The sequence below is a fragment of the Callospermophilus lateralis genome, chromosome 8, assembly GCF_048772815.1.
Source record: "Callospermophilus lateralis isolate mCalLat2 chromosome 8, mCalLat2.hap1, whole genome shotgun sequence".
Classification (NCBI taxonomy): Eukaryota; Metazoa; Chordata; class Mammalia; order Rodentia; family Sciuridae; genus Callospermophilus; species Callospermophilus lateralis.
Window position 1 is genome coordinate 133,020,998 of NC_135312.1, and position 20,598 is coordinate 133,041,595.

Consider the following 20,598-nt stretch of genomic DNA (forward strand, 5'->3'; position numbering starts at 1 on the left):
ATCCCACTGAAGCATGGCAGATCAAACCTGCTCATGTTCACATGTTTTAGTAAATATGTCTTGTTCTTACAGAACTTCCAAGATTTAATATAGAAACTGCTAAGCTTAAAAAAAAAAGACATGTACTTTGACTATAATTGTACTGAGAAATATGCGCATCAAATAACGAAAAAATAATTTTGTATATAATGATTATTATGTCAGGCTAAAGATCAACTTGAGTTAATGTTTATAACATGGAAGGGCAATTAGCAATTTCAGCAATTAGGATCTGGTTTGTAAAGGGTAAGAAGAAGGGCATCACACTTTGTGAAATCACTACCTCTGTTTTTAAGGACACACACGCACTAAGGTGTGTCTCTGCTAGAAATCATAAAATATGTGAATGCACAGGAAAGGTAAGCACTTGAATTCTTGTCAATGCATGTTGAGGAACACAGGAAAAGTTTTCCAAAAGACGTCTAGCTGAAGGAGTAACAGAAATGATTTTGGCTTTAGTGCTGGTTACCTGGGAATAAGCCTTTGCCCAAATCTCATACTATTCACTTAAGATCTGTGCATTTTACTCTATCCAAGGTATTTCTCAATAAACACAGTAGAAGGCTACAGCTCTGTGGTGCCTGCCTAGCATGTGGCCCTGGGTCCCATCCCTTGTAATGCAAAAAAAAAAAAAAAAGCAAGTAGTATCAGCTGACCTGCTGGGTCTCTAACTATCTCTCTGAGCTTAAATCAGGTAGCCTCAGTCTTCCCATTTAAAAATAAGGGGACTATGTTTAATGGTCACTAAATTCCCTACTTTGAGGGTCCAGTTGATAATTTTTTTAAAAAGTAGCAAATAATTTCCATATATTTTTAACCTGACTTAGAACTTTGACCATTTTGCATTTTTTTCTATTTTTTTCTTGTTTTATTTTAGAACTTTGACCATTTTAACTTTAAGTTTCAACTACACTAAATAATACATGAAAACAATATAATTACAAAAATAAATGTAAATGACATGGAAAAGACCCAAGGTCTCCCTGGGTCCCTCCCCCTGGCCCTAGGGACCTGTCTTCCTGGATGGCAGTGTGTCTCCCAGGCTGTCTTGGTTGCTGGAAAAGCAGGGCAGCTCCATGGCCGAGCATGAAGATGTGGAGTGCTGCTGTCCATGTCCTCAGCCCACCCACAGCATGGAGAACCTTCTGGAAGTCACTAGACTTCCTGTGCTTCAGTCTCCCTTCTAAAAATGGCAACCAAAATGGCACTGCTGTGAGAACTGGGGGCAGTATGGTCCTAGAACAGAGCCTGGTGCCCAGCAGGCATCGGTCACCCTGGAAAACAGCTTCCTATTTCATAATAAAGTACCTACACTGGCTCCCTCCAATTCAGTTGAAGAAGAAATCATTTAAAGATGCATCCTGGCTAATGACTTGGCCCAACGCACAACATTCCACATAAACACACTCAGGGAAATATTTCTCCTCCTGGGACATTTCATCACAGATCTTGAGCCCAAGGTTTCATCAGTATCACGCAATACACCTTGTAGATGAAAGAAATCAGGCCATCAAAGTCCTGTTATTGACATTTTAGGTTTTTTAGCTGGGAGTAGCAGCAAACGCCTGTAGGCCCAGTGCTCAGGAGGCTGAAAGAGGAGGACCACAGGAGCCCAAGATTTCCAGACCAGCCTAGGCAACATAATGAGACTCCATCACAAAAAGAAAAAAAAAAAAAAGATATAGATTTGGAAGAATTTAATCGTGAGAAGAGAATTCAAGACAGCCTTGTCCAGTCTTGTCTCGGCTGTTCTGTCCCATTAGTAAAAAAACCAACAGTCAGGATACATGGGACTGAGGACAGCTGAAAGATCACATGTCTGAACACACTGCCTGATAAATGACCTTTGTCTCTAGTCTATGGACAAAGGTCCAAGGCACTTGTCTACTGCTCATTAAGCATTTATTATGCAAAAGATTTTCATTTCTTAATATAGAATCTGAAAGGGGGAAGAACCCTGCCTAGTTAGATTAGGATTTACTATGTTATCGATGTGGAAAGACATGGAAATGAAACTTTCGACTGAGAAAGAATAAAGTACCACGTTTTCTCCCACTCAACTTCAATCAGTGCTTCCTATTTCATAATGAAGTACCTACACTGGCTTCCTCCAATTCAGTTGATAAGTGATAAGAGCAAGAGCCAAAGGTCCCTGATTCTGTCTTCATGAAAGGACTTTAACTGACAGCCACTTAGTCCACAAGCCAATAGCCTTAAATAATGAAAATTCAAGGACCCTGACTCCAGCTTGCACAGTCCAGCTCTGCTCAGGGACAGATGTTCCCTCTGTTGGGGGACACCCTGCACATAGGTGACACAACAGCTCTCAGGACAACACACCCTGCACCCTCATGTAGACATAGTCATAGCTGAATTTAGAGTGAATAAGGATAAGCCCAACATACTGTTGGCCACCTCTCCTCAAAAGTGGGTCAAGCAAATGCATGAGCTGGCAGTTGTGGATCTGAACACATGCACCCATGCGGTGCCCTGCTGGAGATGAGAGAGACAAAGGGCACAGAGAAAAATCATGTTTCCCTGGCCTTCTTGGCTGAACGCCATATCAACACATTTCCAAGAGCAACAGTTGACCTCGGGTAGCAGAGTGAACTATGGCCCTAGTGGTGTGATTCAAAAATTCGCTGCCCCAGATTGCTCCTCCCTCTCCCTTAAAACTGCCTGACATCCTGCATTTGAGGCTTACTCCTTTAATTAAAAGGGTCTTAGAATGTAAATGTCCTCAGGACAATGTGTTAGTGCAGAAAATCGTCAATCGGTCTTTCCCGCTATGGCAGAATTCACTCCAACTTTTCCTTTTCTCCCACCCGAGTTGTCGGGCTATGCTTTACTGTTGCTGTCTTGGCTTTGACTCGGGAGAATATAAATGGGGTGGAAGGGTGATTTGGGAGCAGGCAGCCCTACCATGGAAGGGTGAAGAGAGCAGCAGAGTGGCCACTGGAGAGCAGCAGGAGGCCCCTGATCACTCTGGACAGGGAGGGAACCCAGCCAGTGAGCGCAAGCCCAAAGAAGCCCCATTATTTCCCAAAGTTGGGTCCAGACTATTTCAGAGCCCACGGCTCTCCTTCTGACAGCTTCATGAGCTCTGCCCATCTTTCAAATTAATAATTCAGTGATTGATGAGGAGGCAATTTTTCTGTGTATAAACTGAATTAAAAATGACTTAGGGGCTGGGGATGTGGCTCAAGCGGTAGCGCGCTCGCCTGGCGTGCGTGCGGCCCGGGTTCGATCCTCAGCACCACATACAAACAAAGATGTTGTGTCTGCCAAGAACTAAAAAATACATATTAAAAAAATTCTCTCTCTCTCTCTCTCTCTCTCTCTCTCTCTCTCTCTCTCTCTCCTCCCCACTCTCTCTCTTTAAAAAAAAAATGACTTAGTACCCACATTTAAAAAAGCACAAGGAAAAATTAAACACATGCACACACACACACACACACACACACACACACACATCCCATCATGTACAAGTGGCAATTTAGGTGAGGAACAGAATTTCCAAATTGCAATCGATATAGAGAAAATGACCCCAACTCACTGAGGACAAGTGAAGGCTGGCGGAGTCCCTTGTGTAATGGCTTTGGGGACAGAAGACTGTCCTCTCCCCTCCGCACCGTGCTGTCCTACATTCATGCAGCCGTGGCCACAGCTGTGTTTGGAGTAGAATGAGGACAAGCCACACACAACACTGGCCATCTCTCCCCAAAGTGAGCTAAGAGAATGTCTGTACGGGTAGTTCTGGATTGGCTTCAGATAATCAAGTTTCCCAAGTCCACCTGGATTGTAAACTTCACCCAGGTGCCTGGTGAAACCAAACCGTCCCTCAAAATCTTCACTGGAGAGGCCTGGAAAGGGCCCAGGGGACTATGTTTTTCTCTAGCACCTCTGATGATTTTTGTTATCAGGCAAATTTTCCAAGATGCCCAGTGCTATTTTCATACTGTGTAAGAGGATTTTTCTAAATTGAGACATGACTTTCAATGCTTCTTACATTGTTTCTGTGAGTGAGAGTGAAGTTTATGGTGAAGGAATGTGTTGATGAAATACAGCACTTTCGTGAATAGAGATGTTAGTAAACAGACCCTCTCGGCATTAAGAAATATTTTCATTTGCTTTTTGACAAAATAGTAGTGAGTGATTACAAGTAATATATTAACAACTGCTAATTTCCTATTTATCGCACCTTATTAGAATAACAATAAAGGAAACAAAGTAGTAGAACCTTACAATTCTCTCGATCAGTATAATTACTTTTTTATCCTCCTGTGTTCCCTTCCTAAGCCACGTATTGTGAGGCTGCCGTCAGGGGCACAGGCCTGTGGGAGGGAATTCTTGTGAGAAGTTGAGCTTCATATGAGTGCCATTCTTCAAATGGCTCATATAGCACCCACATTTCAGCTTCCTGCATTGACTAACTTGAATTTATTATCTCAGAACTCTGGTTGCACATTATACTATCAAGATGCAATTTTCTGTTTTTTCTTTGTGCTGGTTGAACTTGGATTTTGCTGCCTCACATCCAGGAATCCCACATCAAGCTGTATGACCATAGATCTTCATTGTATATTTCCAAAAGGCGGATGAGCCCGTGGATATTAATAGGCTGGCACGCACAAGGGCTGAATTCCCTCTTTATCTGGGATTCCTATGTTGTATTGACATCATGGAAAGTTCTCAGCTCAGGACAGGCAATGGTTGGCCCCCAAATAAGAACCTGCTTTATCCTCCAGGGCATATTTCCAAGCTCAAGTGAGAAACAAACTCCCTCCTGCCTCTCCTCCTTCCTGAAATCATAGCTTCTTATGGGGCCCGGGAAAGGCACTGTGCTTAGTCCCAGCACCTTCTCCCCAGGACAGGAGGGCTGTCTGGCAGAAAGGTACAGTTGGGATCGTTCCATCTGGGCCTCACGGCCCTTTCATGTTGTGATAAAGGAAGAGCACAGTGGGTCTGGCAGAATTATCACAAGCAGGACTGAGGCTCCTGCAGGTGGGATGAAACCCTGATATCAGAGGGAGGAGCTGGAGACCAGCCCTGGGGGAGTGGGGTGGAGGGGTCATGGCTGGGGGGTCATGACTAGGGAGGGAAATGGCAGAGAAGTAAAGGACAGGCCTGAAGAGAGCCCAGGAGGACCTGCAGCCTTGCTGCTCTGCCACTGTGTGCAGACAGACAGACAGACTGACTGACTGGGGGTGCTCCTGGAGGCTGCTCCCAGCAGGCTTGGCTGAGTGTTGCTCTACACAGCCCTTGAGCATCTGCTTGTCTGACCCCAGTCTAGCATAGGATCTTGGCTTCCAGAGGATTTGCTAATGGGGGCATAGCTGTGCAGAAGAAAGGCAGGTGCTCCCTCCCGGCAGACCTGCAGGGAGATCCGTGCTTTCCCTCCTCCCAGAGCTTAAAAATTCAAGGTTTGGAATGAATTTGGACTAAAGTTCAAGATGACTTCTTCCCACTCACCCATCTTCTGCCCCCAGGTTAATATATTTACCGAAAAGAATTTAGATTAAAAGCAGAATTTTCTCCTTTTCTACTTTGGTTTGAGGTTTACGTTGTTCTTTATGTTAACAATGATGACTGGGCTCACCCTTACAGCTAGTGAAAAAAAGAAAAGAAGGAAGTGTTCTTTAACTCAAGACTTAACTCCCCTGGAGCCAGTCAGAATTCACACTCCCACCCGGAGTCCATCTCCCATTTTCAACCAGAGGCCCTGGACTGGAGACATCACCACACCTTCGTGGGACATCATCTGCCCTGACGGTATTTCCAAATCACTGCTTTAGCACTCTAGACAGCAAGTTCGGAATTAGAGGCCTTTGGGGAAGAATTTTAGAGACTGAAAAGGCTAGAATAAGAGATTGATAGTTGAGGAAACAGGCAGAGTCTATGCAAAGCCCATGGACTTGAAGGTGTACAGTGCTTTCGCGTCAATACACATCACAAAACAATGGCTCTTGTGTTTCCGACGGCCAGGCTGTCTGCTAGTACCCATCTCGCCGTTTCCCATAACCACCTACGAGCTTGATGCCACCACTCCATCTCGCCCTGAAGGAAACAGGCCTACTAGGGCCAGGATCACACAGTCCCTCTGCTGACTCCATAACCTGCTTGCTCGGGTACCAGGCCTTGCCACTCCTCAGCAGTGTGATATGCCAAACGCTCTGGGACCTTCTCCTGCAGGCTCTCCTGGCCAGCACTTCACTCTGGGGAGTGTCCCTCCTTTGTGTTCTCATGGCTGTTATCAGTTACCTTCCAACCGGGACTGCGTATCCCTTGAAGACCTGTCCATGGCTTACTTATCTTCCTAACCAGCTGTCTGGCAGAGAGCAAGAGCTTATAAGATGTTGAAATAAGAGACACCTAGGGAACATGCCAGAATTAAACATTTATTATTTTCATGTTGAAACTAATATATTTATTCTCTCATTTTATATAATTGGCATTACTATAATTTTCTTTTACAACATAACATTAATAGTTGATATAGATGTATTGATGTAGATTTCAGCCTTCACTTTCTCCCCAACAGCTCTGTGTTGAAGGAGAGAGAAATGAGACTTTATGTGGTCACTGAGCAAAATTTAAAATATTTCTGCAGATGTAGCAGTGCACGCCTGTCAACCCAGAAACTCAGGAGATTGAGGCAGGAAGACTACAAGTTCAAGGCCAGTCTCAACAATTTAGCAGACCCCAGGTAACTTAGTAAGACCCTGTCTCAATATAAAAAATAAAAAGGGCTGGAGATGTGGTTCAGTGGTTAGGCTCCCCTGGCTTCAATCCCCACTACCAAAAATAAAAACAAAATATATATTTGTCTATATTTTTCAAACAAGCTGAGAAATTCTTTGCACTCTGTATTTCTGTTGAAGTTGGAATCCGGTGTGTTTATAAACCCCTTTCTGCTTCTAAATTATGGGTTTCTTGCAATAAACACCTTTTCCATCTCCTCCTACAAACAGCCAGAGCAGGGCTGGACCCAGGTGCTTTCCTGGTTACTAGGTCTCTGCCTCTGCCTGTAGAGTGTGGATGAGGAAAGAGAAGACTAGACAGCCTCCTCTTCTCCTGAATAACCAGAGCCCAGGAGCATGGTGTTTACCTGCAGCCCTGCTGTGAATACCTGGCACACAACCACACCCAGTTCTTCCCCATCATGCCCCCCTGACACCTGGCAGTATCCAGGTGGAAAAAACAGCCCCTGTAAAAGACTGTCTCAAAACCAGCCACAATGCCCATCCCACACCCTGTACTTTGCAGAATTCAAAATCCAGTAGATATTGAACAGGCCCTGGAAATGCCAGACCACTAAATTCTCCAGGTAGGGCTTTCTGGGTGCGAGCCTGCTGCATTCTAGGCTGGACTAGGTAGGGCGCTTGAAGAATCCTAAAATCCAGCTCCCCTAATATTATGCACATTTATCATCCACATTTGCCTCACGTCAGAGAGCCACTGTCCTGGCAACGCTTGGCAGCCTGTGAGAAGAGTGGTAGGACTGACACCTGGGCCACATGTCACCTGCATGGGGAGCAGCTCTGGAATCAGTGTCCCACTGAGATTCATTGGGTGACCAGGCAGGCCAGAACAGAGAGACCTGGGACCCTGAGCAACCACAGCCCAGGAGCAGAGATGGTATTGGGGAGAACTTCCAAGATGGGTGATTGGCACCGGGGAATTCCCAAGAGACAAAGGGATAAAGAGCTGGGGCTGCAGGCAGAACTCCGAGCCAGGAAGGGAACCAGTCAGGGCTTAGTCACAAGGACCAAACAAAGAAAAGTGCTGGGGAGTGATATTGACCAAAGAATAACGCTATGTTGCGTACATGTGCAAACATGTAACAGTCAGTCCCCTCATTGTGTACAACTGATGCATCAATACCAAATGTGAAGAAAACATAGCAGTCAGCAAAGTGAGCCACTCAGAGGTTTGCAGGAATCAGTGGTGGTCTGGGTAAATAAGGATGGACACACATATCTGAGCATGGCAGAAAAACTCAAGAAATCGTGAGGTTTGGTAAGCTCGCAGTTTCAGGTTTACGCCTTATAAGCTGTGTGGCTACAGGCCATTATGGCAGCTTTAAATGCAGAGGGTCTCTATCCTATCTATTGGACAAGGCTGAGAGGAGCTGAGAAGGGCACATGGGAAAGCAGCTTATAAACCAGGGTGGCAGCAGGGCTCCTTTTCTCCCTTGTTCACACACCTGGGGATGCTCTGGAGCTACAGAAGCGGCAGTGGCTCACCACGCTGTGACTTTCACCCTGGAGGGACTATGGAAGCACCTGGACTGAGAAAGTATCAGACACCACACAGTTTTTACAAGCGCACACACACACACACACACACACACACACACACACACACACTCCCTGAGGACCACTCCTCTGGTCCCACAAGGATGAAGACTCTGATTCTCTCTTGTGAGTAGGAAGTGGAGGCCTGAGGTCATCCAGCCCCCAGACATGCTTTCTTGGGCCCGCAGTTTGGTCTGCACCTCCCTCTCTATTACCCCCCAAAACATACATCCTCTGCAAAGTCTAACTTTAAAAATTCAGTAGGTTTCCATAAATGTTTAGTTTTATAGCTTCTATTGAACAATCAAAAGAGCTAGCAGCACTGAGCTCCACATTCCTACAAAGAATGGTCCTCACACCGGAAAGGAGCACTGAAATCCCCACTACAAAACCCTCTCGGAGTCCCCAACTCAGTAGGTCTGGGATGAGGCTGAAAATCCACACACCGAAGCAGCTTTTGGGTGATTCCAATACTGCTGGTCCAGGGACCACACTTTGAGAACCACTATGCTGGGCCATGGCATAAGCAGCTACCTTTAAACAGGGCGTGCTCGCTCCAGTGTGCCACAGCCCCCACCTCCAATCATCAGTGACACGGTACCCGTTGTCCTTCACCAAGCTTACTATGTTGTTTTTCTTACACACACAGAGCCTCTTGACTGACTTAATCTCCCAGGCATTTGAGTGAGCAACCTCTGCAACTTACCTAAATCTTCCCTTCTCCCCGCCCCCCACACCATCCTACGCAATGTCTTGCACACAGCATTCAAATGTCCTAGTTGATTTTAATTCCTGTGAAACATGGAGGAGAATGCCCAAGCATGAAGGACAGCAAGACGTGAGCAAGGAGCTGGCTTCAGCTCTCTCCCCCTTGACTATTGGGTGCAGATCTAGGAGCAGGGCCAGGCGGTCTAACTGTAAAATCAGCTGTCATTCACGTATACTATCAACAAACTGCCTACCTTGGTTGGTTTTATCAACCACTAGCCTGAGGGCAAGGGAAAGCCTGGCTGATAACTTTAGGCCCCTTCTAATTTTTAAGTCTGTGAGCCCATTAATAAAGACTAGAAAAAAATTCTGTGCACACTCTGGAATCTACCAACCACAGAAGAACAGTATGGAGGTTCCTCAAAAAGCTAAAAATAGAATTACCATATGATCCAGCAGTCCCACTTCTAGGAATATATCCAAAAGAACTGAAATTGGTATGTCAAAGAGACATCATTACTCCTATGTTCACTGCAACATTATTCACAACAGCAAGAAAATGGAATCAACTTAAGTGTCTATCATCAGAAGAACGGATAAAAAGTGGGATGCACACACAACAGAATACTAGTAAGCCATAAAAAAAGAAGGAAGTTCTGTCATCTGAAACAAAATACATGAACCCACAGGACAGTGTTAGGGAAAATGAGCCAGGCACAGAAAGGCAATGTGTATGATCTCACTCACATGTGGAATCAGCAAAACTGAAACTTTAGAACTAGAGAGAAGAACAGAGATTCTGAGAGGCTGGCTGTGAGGTGGGGGATATGGTTAGAAGGTAGGTTTCACTTAAGAGGAAAAGGTTTTTTAAATTGTGCTGCACTGAATATCGTAACTTGTTATTAGCTATGGTTGATACTATATTTTAAATTGCCAAAAAGAATAGACTTCAAATATTCTCACTATAAAAACTTATGCAAGGTGATAGATATGTCACTTAGCTGGATATGACCATTTCATGATGTATACTCCTATCAAAACACCACACTGCACCCCAGAAACAGATACAATTATTATTTGTCAATTGTTAAATTGTGGATCTTAAATGGCTCCCCAAAGCTCATGTGCTGAAGGCCTGGTGACCAATGCAGCCACGCTCACAGGTGGGCTTTCAGGAAGTGATCAGCTCATGAGGCTTCCGACTTCATCAGTGGATCAATCAATCCAACCAAACCCAATCAAGAGCTGAATGGGTTTGTGGGGAGAAGCTTTGTTATGAGTTCTCCTTCTCTTTCTCTCTCTGCTTGCCAGGTACCATGAGCTGAGCAGTTGTGCGTTCCACCACGATGTTCTGTGTCACCACCAGACCAGAAATAACAGTGCCAGGTGACCATGGACTGAAGCCTCTGAATCTGCGAGCCAAAATAAATCTTTCCTTCTTTTAAGTTGATTTGCCCAGGCATTTTGTCAGTGATGGAATGCGACTAACACATCAATTAAAAATGCAAGCCAGACTCTTCGCTCCAGAATCTATCCCCAGCCCACACATGATCTATCTTTGTTCCCTGATCCTGAGCCGTGGTTGATACAAATGGCCCCAAATTTAATTTCCACTAAGAGTTTAAATGTTTTTCATCTCAGTAATGAAATTGGCAGTTCATTGCAGAGACTCTGTAATGGACACCGGTCATTAAGGAGAACAAATTGCATTTTTCTTTTATGGGCTGACAGTGAATGAAAAGAGTTTGTTTTGCCAAAAGGGGTACCAAGGTAATTTGTGAAGACTTGACCTCATTAAAACATTCTTGAAGTATGACCAAAAAGGAAGAAACATCTAAATTAACTGTTATGGGCTTCCCCTGCATTGTCCAAAAGTGGCCTCGGAGCAGTATTCTTATCGCTCCTATTTTATGGAAAAGGGGCCCACAGCTTTAACAGCCTCCCCAGCTGTAATCAAAGGCAGTCTAACTCGTTCTTAAACCCACAGCCTCCCCATCACCAATTATCATCAGTACGCACAGGTCTGATAGCAAGGGCATACCCACCCTCCAAACTGCCTTTAAAAGGACTCAGGTCAAGGCCGGGTGAAAAGAACAAAACATGAAGTCCAAAGGGCCGGGTGCTTGCTCTAAACTAGGAGCAAGAGAAAGAAAACCAACACAGAGCAGATCAGAATGAAGATATGCAAACATACTTTTATAAGTGACACATGACTCCCAGGGCAGACAGGTCCACCTTAGTCCAGTTGAATGTGATAATGAAAGAGCAGACCCCCCCCCTCCAAAGGTAAGAGCACACAAGTTACCTGAGACACAAGTTACCAAGCCCATTGAGCCATCCAGGCCAGGTCAGCGCCAGCTGTCCTAATCCAAAATGAGGAGAAATGCCTCAAACTCCTCAATTTCAATAAAGTCAGTGGCCATGAAGAAAAAGACCAACAACAGATTTGGCCACATAAAAACTAAGCATTTTTTATAAGTAAATGATAACACAACAAAATCAAAAAGACAGTGAATATGGAGAAATGAAGAGTTAATGCTGCTCACTAACATGGTAACTATTCCCAGAGATTTTTACCCAAATGGTCAACCAAAGAAATTACGGGCCGGAGAGGAAATCACGGAATAGGAAATGTGAACACCCCAAAATCATACAGAAAGAGTCTCAGCCTCACCTGTAGTCAGAAAAGATGCAAATCAAAATTAACATTTGCTGATCACACTGTGGAGGGGGTTATGGGTGGGGTGGCTAAAATAAATATAGCAGAATCACCCAGGACTGGTGAGGTTTAGGGAAATAGATACTGTCCCATGAGGCTTGGAGTGCTTGGGAGTTTAAGAATGCTGCAGAATCCTTGGAATATAATTTGGTCGTGTCTAATAAAAAATAATTAAGTCCTTTAACCACAAATCTCACTTTGGAGAACTGCATACTGAGACATTTTATATGGGGAAGTGACTAATATTTATTAATAGAGGAAATGATTGAATAAGTTCTGGGCATGTTATGAGTACTGTGCAGTTATTAAAAAGAACAAAAGTAGCATTATTTGAAAGACAGTAAGAGGCAGTGGCAGCACTTTGGACTCAAGAGCCAGACTGCCCAAGTTCAAATTGCTGCGCCTGTAATCAGTAGCTGCATGACTCCAGGCAAATTGATCACATCTGAGTTCCTGGGACAGCACCTACTTTATACAGTAGTTATGGGGTAAATGAGATAAAGCACAGGGCCCTGCTTCCAGCAGGTGCTAGAACAATGTCCATGACACCGTGTTGGCTGGGGGGGAGGGGGGACAGCACAGACTGACTAGTGTAAGCCTATTTTGGTAACATACACACGCATGCTGTGTGTGTGCAGGTGCATGCGCTTGCGTGATGGTAGGATAAAAGTAGAAAGCTTTAACTTTTTTCCCACATCTCTGTGCTGTTTGGCTTGTTGCAAAGAACACATATTAAAAAGTACCTCGAATGAAGGGGTCATCAAACTATGGCCTGCCAGCTGCTTTTGTACCTACTGAGGGCCAAAGAACGACGGTCACACTTTAAAATGATGGGAAAAAAAATCAAAAGAAAGATGTTTCATGGCAACTGAAATTAGCCAACACTGCCTGCCACAGGAAGTAAGAAGTTTTCTTTTATACCTTTTATACCATCGCGGAGATTAATGTTTTGACTTCTTCACACTTGAAGCCCCGCCCCCTCGGAGTTCTCTGATCAGCTTGTTCTCCCTGCAAACCCCCCTGAACTGGTCTGGGAGGGAGTTCTCTTTTGCCTGGAGATGATAATCTCTCCCAATAGGATATTCCTGCTCAGGAAACTGCAGTCACTTTCCAACCAGTGACTTAGTCTCATGTGAAGGGACTAGTCCTGCCTTACAATTTCCTCTGCTCAGACAACAACCCAAGGGGACCTCAGCAATTTAAAGGTTGATTTGTGCTCAGGGGTCTCCATAAAGCCATAAATGGTCTCAGGGCTTTTCCTTCCTCTGAAACTTGCTGTTTCTCCAACTTGTTCCAAGGCATCAATCAGCACTGCTTCCTCGGTGACAGCGCCCCTCTAGCTCCTTTCCAACCACCCAAACTGTTACTGGCCTTCCTCCCACCTGAGGCCTGAACTGCCTCAGCCCACACTGACTTTCTTCTTCACATTTCTGTGGATTTCCTGCCTGCACCACCCACTTTCTGCTCTTCAGGACCATCCATTACTGGAACTCTCTTTGGGATCCCAAGATTTCTCCCTTTTCCTCTGGATGTTGCCTTCCTGATTCCTTTCTACCCTTCTTTACCCAGCAGCTCTACCGTGCCTAGAGGTCACCTGCATGTGGCCCTCACACCACGGCTCCTTAGACCTCACCTGCCCACCCTGTGGAGGTGCCCCCTGCAGCCCTGCCTTCTCTGGGGCATATGAGAGCTAGCCACCCACCGTTCCCATCTCTTCTCCTACACACACAGCACACTTGGATTTCCCCACTCCTTTGACCACGGCACGGCCAGTGAAATTTGACTGGGAGTTCCTTGGGTCACTTCCAAACCAAAGCAGAAGAATCTGTGCACGTGTGTCCTGCTCTCTCCTTTAACTGCAGTGACAGAACACTTCAGTCACCCATTGTCCCATAACAAACCCTTCTAAATCTCAGTCATTGAAAACAGCCCCATTTTATTTTAATGGTTTCGTGGATTTACTGGGCTCGGGCAGTGGTGTGAGTTTGCTTTGGGGACTTTCATGTGGTTCCAGCCAGACACTGTCTGGAGTTGGAGTAACTAGGAGACTCCACTGGGAGGCTAGACTGGTGGGAGTCTTTCTTTTTCCCCATCTGTCCAGGGCCTGTGTTCTTCACATGGCTTCTCCAGCAGAGAAGCCTGACTTCTGCCTTTGGCTCAGGACTCTTGAAAGCACACAAACAAAGACTTGCAGGTCTTTGTAAGTCTTGGGCCTGGATAGGACACATTTTGTTGATAAAAGTAGTCATAGGGCCAGCTCAATTTTAAGGAAAGGGGAAACAGAATCTTGATGAGGTTGGGGAGGAGAAAGAATAACAAAGAATTTGTGGCCGTCTTTAACCACTCATTCTAACGATATTCAAATGGTGGCCACTTCCATCAGTTAGGGTTCCTGCAACAAGATAAGGAGAAAGAGTTCCCGGTACAACACAGTCATTGCCACTGCTCCAAGTCACAAGTATTGAGTTTGTTGGGTATCAGCTTTTCAGGACTAATCTAAAAATTGACATCAGAAATAGGGCATGGTTATAACAAAAATCTAAAACATGAGGCACTGACATGTATGTTATGAATATTAATGTTTATTAGGCAACATCCAGCTCTGACTCACTTAGGACCTTCCCAGGAATAAGAGAGGATGCTTCTTTTCATTCTTCTCTCCTTTAGGGCAAAACACTCCTTTTTCCTATCAGCTATTTCTTGAAATATGGAGGAGGTGCCCACTGACATCAACTGGATTCTCTATTCTAGGCGACCAGCTGGTTTCCTGGTGCGAGTTTGGCAAGCGTGAAGCCTGCCATCTTCCTCTTCCTTCTCCTGGGAGCCAGGAGAGTGGGCCTTCTCAGCTACCTCACATCACAAGCTTGATAGGGGCCATGTTTTGCAGGAGATGTGGATCAGCTTCCTAGGAAAGGCTCCCTGGGGAAAGGGAAGCTTCAGGTTTCAGGAGCTAAGTTCACTACCAGAGAGTGACAAAACCTGCCGTTTGAACTTTAATTCACAGGGATAAGAGAGTTCAACTTTGAACACCAATTTTGGACTTTAACACGAAGTTAGCACTGATTACTTTGGTTATAAATTAGCACAACAAGGTGATTTAATCTCTGAATTTTTAATTTACCCCTAGAAAACCCATATTGAGAGAGGGGCAACAAATTGGGAACATCTTCTTGGCTCTTGGTTATTAAAGTATTTGATCTTAAAGATTGTCGGATGATGTTGGACAAGAAGAATGTAACTTGAGACAGCAATAGAACACGCTATGAATTACAGCCTTGGGTACAGCCTCATTTGATTGATTTTATAGGACAAAACTATATCTTACCAGTGGCCCTAGGAGGTCACAAAAGTGGTGAAGTCAGTATTGGAGAAGGGGTTTCATGAAAGCACCACTGACTTCTCCCCTAAGGTGAAAACAAGATCCCAAGTTGATCTCAATGAAGGAAAGAGTAAAGGCAATGGTGTCCACCTTTCCTACTGATATATCCCTTAAAAATCAGTTTTAAATTGGCATTAAAAAATTTTGTGCTGTTTGGTTGCAAAAGATGTAATTTCTGGTGTAAATACTAATACTTTTAAGTTAAAAAAGGGGTTATCACTTAAAATGCATTTAATGAAATCTAAATTCCATAGAAACTGAATACTCAGCACTGCTCATTTTCACAGAAATTTTACACTATTCCTTTTTCTCTTGGAATTTCTGTTTTCATTCCAGTTCTCGAAAGAATTTTAGTAACTTTTACCCTTAAGTATAGTTATTGCTTACCCTTTAATTCTTTTCTACAATAAAAAGTTGATGAGAACTTTTAAAATGTCCTGTGACCTATAAGATTCTAAGTGCCAAATCTTTTTTTTTTTTTTTTTCCAAGCACTGGGGATCAAAACTCTGAACTACATCCCAGCCATCCCCAGCCTGTTCATTATTTTTTTTTTTAATTTATATATTTTTTGAGATAGGGTCTCACTAAGCTGCTCAGACTGGCCTTAAACTCACCATCCTCCTACCTTAGGTTCCCAAATTGCTGGGGTTACAGGTGTACCCCCAGCATGCCCTGACAAACATTTCTTAATTATCATTAGAATTATTAATAGCATGCAATTGATCACACCTAAATTACAAAATTTTACAAATAATTGCTAAAGAGAACTAAAATTTTATTAGAAATATGTCTCTTGAGGAATTGGATAGAGATCCTCCACCCCAAATAGTTCATGTATTTATAGGTGGATGTGACTTTTCACTAGCAGACAAAAGAGGAAAATGTGCAGAAGACTTAAGTGCGGGGCTTACAAGAGCGAATGAATGACTGCTGTTCAATCCCATCTTTACAACAGAAGGTTCTGTCTCAAGCTAAGTCTATTACAAAAATGGTGGGAATGAATAATGAGATAAGAAGTTTCAACAAGGAATAATGAGCAAATACAGGTTTTAAAAAAAGGAACACAGATTTGGTGTATTCAATACTCTCTTGGCAAAAATTTTCTCCACTACACGTCTGAATAATTGTTAAAGAACCTAAGAAACATTAACTTAATTATGATTTATGTTCCTTTCCATATGACAGTTTGAGGAAGGAAATTTGGAAAACTTTGCATTGTTCTTCTTGAACATGCAGTGGAGACACAGGGGATCTTGGGGGAAAGATCCAGAGCTGAGTTCCTCCTTACCATCTAGCAGATGTGCCCTGAGGCTGTCTTTTTTGCTCTCTTAACCACATTCTTTGACATCATCAGGAAATGAAGAAGAAATGGCTTTAGACAAGAAATTATAACACCTGCCCTCCCACAACACATTTGAGCTCAGAACACCCCTACACAGACCAAAATGTCCAATGTCTAACAACGCTTTCTTCTTAACTGAATTATTATAAGAAAACCTAGGAAACCTTCCTGTCAGTTTACCATGCTCTGAATAAATACTGATATTCGTATTTAGAATTGTTCCTTTGACAATGCCTTAGAGACTTTGTATACCAGAGCAATTTCCACAGTGAGATCTGGGCTGGGTGGGAGGATAGCCTAGCTGTCTTTTATAAGTGAGAAAACAATGATTCTTAAAGGGACTTGGTCGGAAAGTAGATTAATGTGACAGCTCAACCTCAGTCATGTTTCAAGCAGCTACATGTGGGGAAAGAGTAGGTAAAAGCTGAATAAATGGGACTGATTTCCTTCAAACTCTCTGTTCAGGCACTGTGGTGCATGCCTATAATCCCAGCGAGGCAGGGTCCCAAGTTCAGACAGGGCAATTTAGAGACCCTGTCTCCATTTTTTTTTTTTTTTTTTTTGTACTGGGGATTGGACCCAGGGGAGCTTACGGTGGAACTACATCCCCAACTCTTTATTTTTTTTTATTTTGAGACAGGGTCTTGCCAAATTGTTCAGGCTGGCCTTGAACTTTCAATCCTCCTGCTGCTTTTATCTTAGTAATATGTCATAATTCAAAGCTGTGGCCCCTGGTTTTGAGCACTCAGAAATCTGTCTTTGCAAATAGGATGGAATCAATTCTAATGGTTGCTAAATGCAAAGGAAAAAATAAAGAGTGTTAAAGGGAGAGCCTATAGAATGGGAGGAAATATTTGCCACTAAAACTTAACACCAAAATAAATAAATAACAAAATTAATAAATGGGCAAATGATCTAAACAGATATTTCTTAAAAGAAGACATTTAAATGGCCAACAAATATATGTAAAAAATGTTTAGCAATTGGGGAAATGCAAATCAAAACTACACTGGGGTTTGCCAGGCACTGTGGCACACACTTATAATCCCAGCAACTGGGGAGGCTGAGGTAGGAGGATTGCAAGTTCAAGGCCAGACTCAGCAACTCAGTGACACTTTGTCTCAAAATAAAAAATAAAATGGGTTGAGAATGTGACTCAGTAGTTAAGTGCCCCTGGGTTCAATGCTTGGTACTAAAACAAAAAACCAAAAACTACACTAGGGTTTCTTCTCACTGCAGTTAGAACAGCAGTCATCAAGAATGCAAGCCCCTGGGCTAGGGTTGTGGCTCAGTGGTAGAACACTTGCCTAACATGTGTGAGGCACAGGGTTCGATTCTCAGCACCCATATAAATAAATGAATAAAGTAAAGGTCCATCAACATCTAAAAAAATATTTAAAAAAAAAAGAATGCAAGCCATAACAAATGCTGGCAAGGATGTGTGAAAAGGAGCGCTTATACACTGTTGGTGAGATTGTAAATTAGAATCACAACTATGGAAAGCAGAATGCAGATTCCTCAAAAGACTAGGGATGAAACCATCTATCCCATTGTTTGGTGTTTATCCAAGAATTAAAGTCGGCATACCTGCATACCACGTTTATAGAAGCATAATTTACAATACTCTATATATGGAACCACCAATGGATGAGCGGATAAATATGGTATATATGCACACAATGGAGTTTTATTCAGCCATAGGAACAAATTATATCACTTGCAAGAAAATGGATAGAACTGAAGAACATCATGTTAAATGAAATAAGACTCTGAGGGTGAAGGTTCATGTTTTCCTCTCAAATATGGAAACTTCAGAGAAAAAAAAGTAAAAAAAAAAAAAAGAAAGAAAGAAAGAAAATACAAGTGAGACCAGTAATTAGGGTAGAGGAAAGGGATCAGAGGGAGGTAGGAGGGAAAGAAAAGGAGAAGTACTGGGGCACTAGAGAATGAAATTGATCAGATTATGTTATGTGCATGTAGGAATGTCACAATGAATCCCACTGTTATGTATAACCACAATGCACCATTTTTTTTTTCCAAAAAAGATATCTGCTTTTGACAGCACATAGAGGAGTTCCTGTTTTCATTTATCCCTTGCAGGGCAGAACTTACACTAACCAAGATACATGACATAAAATCCCCATGCCCATTTACCAGTTTCCAGTGAGTGGTATAACTGTCCTGTGAATGGAGACTTGCACTGATAGATCCATTAGAAATTCTGTCTGTCCACTACCTTACACAGGACAGGGAATAAAGTCGGAACTTTTTTTTTTTTAACAAGGAAGACATAAAAAGGGAAAATAGATGGTTTGTATATTTAAAAGATTTGTTTATTTAACAAATATTTTATAGATCCATGACTATGTTTTGTGTACTGCACTAGGCACTGAGGAGTCCACAAGGAATAACACCAGTGACTGGTCTTTTTTTTTTTTTTTGCAGTGTGGTGGGGAGGCAGACAATAAACTGACACTGTAAGTCAGTGTCAAAAGTATTCCTTGCAGGCTAATTCCAAGGGGACATGGGAAGATTTCAGAGGGTAGGTGAGGGCTGGGGGTACGGCTCAGAGGTGGTGCTTGCCTAATATGCCCAAGCCTTGGGTTAGATCCCTAACACCCCAAAAGAAGGGGAACTGAGCCTTGGGGGACTTGGGTGAGCCTCCTGGAAGGTGGTTATTAGCTGAGCTAAGGAGTCAGCTAGGATTGGGGAAAAAAGAGGTCAGTACAGGCAAGGGCAGTGCAGGCAGTTCAGCCTGAGTATAGCTTTCTAGAAACTACAAGTGGTTCAGCATGGTAGTGTGAGGAGTCTGAGGGTGGGGTGACAAAGCAGCAGATATGGCTCATGGACTTAGGTTTGGACTTTATCTCCATAAAGAGTGGGGGTGGGGGGGCAGCTGCAAGTCCTCCGTGGGAGGGGGCAGAATTTATCTTCCCAATTACCAGAGTACAGCCAATATTGTGCATTCCTTTCCTCAGTGAACGGTCAGTGAAGATCTGAGTAATGTCTACACTGTGTTCTGTGTACACACCAAGCTTCCTTTACCTACCCCAGCCTCAGAGCACACAGCTCTCCATCATACACTCTGCTCCAGACCCACCTAACTTTCCTGTTTTCAGACTCACCCGTCTTTCATTACGCTTTTGTATACCCCACACTCCTGGCATCCCTACCAACCCTACTTTCAAGAAATTAATGGATTTTTTTTTCTTTTCTTTTGAGATGGTGTCTTGCTATGTTGATGAGGCTGGCCTTAAACTCATGTGCTTAGGTGATCCTCCTGTCTCAGCCTCCCAAGGACTACAAGGAGTACACTGGGATAAAGAAATAAACTCAATGTTCCCCACCCTCTTCCTTGACAGCAGAACATCAATGCTGTTTTATTCTTCTTTCTTTGAAACCAATCAGGAAAAACAAACCTATACATAAATAATTCAGATCGAAGGTTAACTCTGATGGGTCTGAGCCAGGAGTTCTCTCTCAATCAGTACTACCCCTCTAGGAAGCATGTATGGAGAGAAAGAGAGTAGTTTTTCAGTGTTACAAGGCCTGGGGTGACACTGATGTTTAGAGAGAAGGGACCATGGATGCTAAATGGCAAAAAAATGCATAAGAACTCCCAAGTCAAATAACCAAAGCAATCATGGTGCTCTCATGCCCCTTGTCAATCACCACTTTAGGGATATCTAGTGACACATTTCTGGTCAAGAAGCTATGAGTGACCTATTATGAAACCTCTGGGGTGCGTCCCCAGAAACAGTTTCTTCCCAATCTTCCATTTCCATCACTGGCACCTCCATTTTCTGTTACAAAGTCTTAAAATAATTTGCACTTCTAACCCTTAAGGTTGGGGTGACTATGAATTTATATTTGCCCATGATAATCTGATTTTACTCCTAGTCTCCCGGTGTAATTGTTAATAGTGCCCACTTTCACTTCCAAAAGTCTTCTAAATTGCAGGGCAGATTATATGGTGGACTTATTTATTCCCACTGAGTCCTGGTCATGCTTGCAAAAAGTACCTCTAACACAGGAGTCAGCAAACTGACCTGCAGGTTGTTTTTGTACCTACTGAGAGCCTTAAAAAATGGCTTTGACGTTTTTTGGGAGATT